The sequence below is a fragment of the Balaenoptera borealis genome (assembly GCF_965194805.1).
Source record: "Balaenoptera borealis genome assembly, chromosome: 13".
In the NCBI taxonomy this organism is placed as follows: domain Eukaryota; kingdom Metazoa; phylum Chordata; class Mammalia; order Artiodactyla; family Balaenopteridae; genus Balaenoptera; species Balaenoptera borealis.
The window spans coordinates 45,243,425-45,249,479 of record NC_138870.1 but is presented as its reverse complement, the minus strand read 5'-3'; positions in this window follow the sequence as shown (position 1 = coordinate 45,249,479).

Sequence of the window (6,055 nt, the reverse complement as noted above, 5' to 3'; positions counted from 1 at the left end):
TTCCCCACGCAATACGGACGGCCTCCCAACAGCCTAGAGCGGCTCCGTGGACAGCGCTGGCACCAGCGAGACAACTGGTGGCAGACGCCGAAGTTCATGATAGAGCGGCAGCGTGGGGGGGGCAGGGAGGAAACTAGTGTCCCCTAGCGGGCTGGTTGGAAAGCCCAAGCGTAAGTGCGGAGAGAGTTGGCAGTCGCCATGGATAAAGGAGACGGGAATATGGGATGTGTGAGGAGAGACTGACAAGAGCCGGGAAAACCCCATAGTCTATAGTGATACTCAGAAAGAGAAAAAAGCTAATTTGCCACATTGGAGGTCACTTTTACACCAACTTACTCTGAAAATTGGTAATTAAAAGGAAAGATTTAAGCATTTACCCTTTCTTTTAGGAAGAACTGTAGTTCATTCCTAGTCGATAAGGGAAAACTTTTTTCAAGAGTTCCATATAATGAATGTAGAGAAATAAAAAGTTAGAAAATCACCATTCATTCTCCAACCCAAAATGAAATAATTGATTCAAGCAAGTGCCATCAATCACCAAAACTCTAAGGGAAAGTTTATTAGGGAACAGGATGTTATCCTGGTGCCAAATATCACATGGACTATCTGAAAAAAAAGAAAGAAACCCGAAAATTTTAAATCGAAAGATCGTATAGTCAACACCTCACCCAAGTGATCAAACTTTGCATCACTAATAGTACAACTTTGACATAGTCCTTGGTGAGATGCAGTAAGTACATAGCATCATCTATTAAGTATTCTTGTCAAGTGTTTAATCTTAATATAATCAAGCCTTCAGACCCGATTTGCAATTTACAGGAAAGTTACAAGGGATAAAGGAAAAAGTTAAACACATCAAGGAGATAATCAGCAAATCCAGAATCCAGGACATTCTATAAGACAACTAGGCTGTTCTCTTCGAAAAGAAAGAGGAGGAGGAAAAGGAAGGGGAGGGAAAAGAGGAGAAATTTGAAAGAATGATAATCAAATATAATGTGTGGATCTTGTTTGGATCCTGTGTTTTTTTTTAAGAAGAACAACTGCTATATAAGACATTTTGGAGACAACTGAGGAAATTCAAACATGAACTGAATATTAGCAAATATTAGGAGGTGTTGTCAGTTTTCTTAGGTGTGATAATGGAATTGTGGTTATGCAGGAGAAATGCTGTTTTAAGAGGTACATGATGAAATATTTAAGGGTGAAGGGTCATGATGTATGAAACAGACTTTCAAATGGTTCACATAGGTATATAAATGAAGCAAATTTGGTAAAATGTTAACCGTTGTTGAGTGTAGGTGGTAGGTTTATGGGTGATCATTGTACTGTTCTTCAAACTTTTAAAAAATAATTTTCAGGGAATTCCCTGGCGGTCCAGTGGTTAGGTCTGCACTTTCACTGCCGTGGCCCGGGTTCAATCCCTGGTAGGGGAACTAAGAACCTGTAAGCCCCGTGGTGTGCCCCCAAAAAATAATAATAATTTTCATAATAAAAATTGGAAAAAATATGATGTGGAATGGAACAAGATTGGCAAAGTGTTGATAATTATTGAAGCTAGGTTATGGGAAATAGGAGTTCATTAAACTGCTTTCTCTACTCCTGTATATATCTGTAAATTTCCACATTAAAACTTTTGTTTAAAAAATAGAGAAGAGGGGCTTCCCTGGTGGCGCAGTGGTTGAGAATCTGCCTGCCAATGCAGGGGACACGGGTTCGAGCCCTGGTCTGGGAAGATCCCACATGCCGTGGAGCAACTAGGCCCGTGAGCCACAACTACTGAGCCTGCGCGTCTGGAGCCTGCGCTCCGCAGCAAGAGAGGCCGCGATAGTGAGAGGCCCGCGCACCGCGATGAAGAGTGGCTCCCGCTTGCCGCAGCTGGGGAAGGCCCTTGCACAGAAACGAAGACCCAACACAGCCATAAATAAATAAATAAAAATTAAAAAAAAAAAAATAGAGAAGAGCCCTGGAAGGGAATGAAACAAAATAAAAAGAAGGATATTGAAAGAGACAGCTACTACAGGGTTATTATTTACCCTTGTTTGAGTTCTTCAGGTGTCAGTTCTGGCCTTAATATTAGTCAAGTATTATTGGGCAACCCCAATTCAGTGGAGTTATCCAAAAAGAGATAGCTTTCTGAAGTGGAAAATAAGGCTTGGGGTCTCCAACGTCTTTCCTCTGACCCTCCAAATGATGGGTGGGCATTAGGAACAATGTGAGATAGAAATAAAAAGAAGTCTGTCATTTGGCAAAGGCAAGGGACAGAGCAAATAATGACAGAGAGGAAATGAGGTAGGAAAATGTTAGGACACCCAGAAAAAAGCAAACCAAGGAGCAGGCTTACTGTGAGGCCTGGGCTGAAGGTCAGATTAACCTCAAGATTTTGCAGTTGGGTCATTTACACCCCAGGGACTCTAAGAGCTGGAGTGAAAGTGAGTGGCTATCTGTGAAATCATCTCTAATAATGGGGGCAAAACAAAGATCAAATTAAAAGTTGATAAAATAACACAACATAACTCTACTAACAATAACATGGCTTCTGTTGGGACTGGCCAACAGTTGCAGCCAGCTTTGAAAGAGATGCATCCAATAGCAACACTTGATAATTCCATGAATCAATAAATTCTTCTCAGAAGGGGAACCAAACTAGTCAAGTGAGTGAACTTGCCTACAGCTACAAAACAACCTGATACAGGGAAATGATTCCGAAAAGACAGCAAACTGAAGACTCATCCCATGACTTAACAGTCCCCAAAGCTACAGTGTCAATTTGTATTTTATTAATAGATCTAATGGGTTTCCTATCCTTTCCCATTTTCAATTAATTGTGTGGAAATCTTACTATACTTAGTTCCTAGTAAGAAAAGAATGGCAGAATCCCAGATCCTCTCATGGACATTGGGCATAAGATAAAAACATGTGAGAACCACCATCTTTAGAGCCTTATACTGATGCACAAAACAGGGCGCACCAACCTAGTGCTCTCGGGAGTCAGGCAAGTAACGTAACTGGCCTAAAGAAAGGCAACAGGAAGCTGAAAGGACAATAAGAAGACTGGAGAGTACAGGGTCCATCTATAAGGAATGACCACTACTCAGGGGCCAGAACTTCTGTCTTCAGAAACGTGGACCCACTATTGCTAGAGTTTCCAGCTTGAAATCTGAAACTTTATTGAAAACGTCTGATAATTAACACAGAGTGGTCCCTCAAAAAAAAAAAAAAAAAAAAAAAGTCCATGGCCAGATATAGCTGTAAGCATCCAATTTTTCAACCTCTGGCAAAGATATATTTACCAAAATGCTCCCCACAGCAGTTAAGTATAGCAAGGTTGAAAACATTCTAAAATCCCAGCAATAAAAGATTGGTTGAATGAAATGCTGTTAAAACAATGTTATACACACACACACACACACACACACACACACACACACACACACTGATATGGAATCAACTCCAAAATAGATAATTAAATGGGAAAATGTTAGGTCCAAAAGAGGGCCTGTACTATGCTCCCATTTGATATAAAGTCGGGGTAGGGGCAATAGGAACAATGTAAGGTAGAAATAGAAAGGGAGGGGATACTTAACTATGTTCAGAATAGCTCTGGAAGTTTACAAAAGAATTTGGTAGTCATGGTTGCCTTTGGGGAGGAAGCTGGAAATCTGCGATGAGAAGAGAACCTTACTTTTCACCAAACATCCTATTATAATGTTACAATTTTTCCCAAGTACATGTATTACTTTTAGCTTTCAAAAAGTTAATAGACTTTTGGGGATTCCCTGGTGGTGCAGTGGTTAAGAATCCGCCTGCCAATGCAGGGGACACGGGTTCGAGCCCTGGTCCGGGAAGATCCCACATGCCACGGAGCAACTAAGCCTGTGCGCCACAACTACTGAGCCTGTGCTCTAGAGCTCGTGAGCCACAACCACTGAGCCCACGTGCCACAACTACTGAAGCCCACACGCCTAGAGCCCATGCTCTGCAACAAGAGAACCCACCGCAATAAGAAGTCCACGCACCACAACGAAGAGTAGCCCCCACTCGCCGCAACTAGAGAAAAAGCTCACACACAGCAACAAAAACCCAACGCAGCCAAAAAAAAAAAGATTAAAAAAAAAAAAGTTAATAGACTTTTGAGAAACAACAATAGCAAAACAGCAAGGTGCTGTGCATGTGACTTAGAAAAGCCAGGAAGGGGAAATGGGCTGTCCATGGTTAAAACTGGGGAAGGAGGTCGGTGAATTTTCTCCCTAATTTCTTTGTTTCTCTTTGTGTTTTCCCCCTTGAACCCCTTCTCATTATCTCTCCTTATTTGTGGTTTGTTTGTCAACATCTGTTTCTCTTTCACCTCACAATCCCCCTGTCCCCACATCTCCCTCTCCTCCTCGAAAAGGAAGGGCTGATGAGTAAATGAAAATGGAGTATGATTGGGAAAAAAACATTAAAACGGCCCCCAAATCCAGGACACTGGAAAACAGGCCTTGGTCTTGGATTTTCTAATAAAATTAGAAGCTAGCTCTAATATATTTATTTTAAGCATTGATTTCATATAACTCACCCCAGGGACAAGTGGTAGATGCAATCCAGCCAACTAAAAACACTGCTTCCCTGTTCAAGCCCCACACTCAATCCCTAAGCCCTGTGGGTTCCACCTCAGAAACATCTCTCAAGTCCACTCCTTCCTCTAGACCCATCTAGAGCCTCATTTCCTGCTTTCAGGCTCCTGTATGGTATCTCAGGCTCAGGAATTCCTGAACTTTCATCCCACGCCTTTTTACAACTTTTTGCCTCTGCAAAACTGCTTCTTCTGCCTGAAATCCACTGGGTTAAAAGCATAGACACAGGAGCCACACTGCCTGAGTTCGAATCCTGACTGAAGTTTTCTTCTTCCACAAAATGGAAGCAGAGTACCTACCTCATAGAGTTGCTGGGAAGATTAACACAAGTTATAAGTGTACAGCACTTAGTGCCTGGCACACGATAAATGCTTGGTGTTAGCTGATGTCATTTACCAACTAGGAACCTCCTACGCATCCTGAGGCCCAGCCAGGACCTCACTCATTTCCCACTGGCACTGTCACTCCTTCCTTTGCTCCCCCACTGCTTGATCCCTGTCTCTGTTGTGGTCCCTTTTACTGTATTATAATAACCTATTCACATATCTATCTGCTCCCTTAGCTCTTGCAGGCCATGAAGAGCAGGGACTGTCTTATTCATCTTTGTACCTCAACACCCGGAACACAATATTTCCTCAATAATCCTTTTCCAGGGAATTAATCTATAGCTGCATTGGGATACCTGTGATCCCCAAACATGCTATGGAGCTTTAGACCCTGTACCTAAGCACATGCCTTTCCCAGCCCTTCTCTGCCATCCACTTGGTAGATCTATTCTTTCATTTTTTTGTGTACTCATGTTTCTCCACTCACGGCCCTAGAGGTAAAATGTCACTTTTCCTGTGAAGTCATCTTTGACTCCTCCTTCACTTCCCAGTTATTTCTACGTTTATATCTCTCTGGCATTTTATACCATCTGTATTAATTAGTTCTCTTAGATGTCTTTTTCCTCTACTCAACAGATCTTTGAGAACCCAATGTGTAATACCATGTATGGCATTTGGTAAACCAGTGGCCCTCAGTTCTAGCTGTACATCAGAATCACCCACAGTGTTTTAAAAATCCTGATTTGCAGGGCCCCATCCTTTAAAAATCCTGATTTGCTGGGCCCCATCCTTATCAAGAGTCTTTCAGGCAAAGCCCTAAATCACTCTCTGATAGCTGATGGGCAGCCAGGGTTGAGAATCTTGGTAGCAGATATGAAAACTTATGCTAAAGATCTATATGTATTCATCAAATGGAAGACAGTAAAGATTCATTCCACTAAGCCTGAACCAATTCTGAAGGATCCTCCCACTAGAGACATATAAGGACAGTATGCTGTCTTCCTGATGACGCTCTGGTTCCTTACCAAAAAACTGATACACTTTAAAGGGTCCGTGGAAGGCGAAAGTAGTAGAATGTGCTAGACCCACCCACGGTAATGGCACAGGTGAACAGAG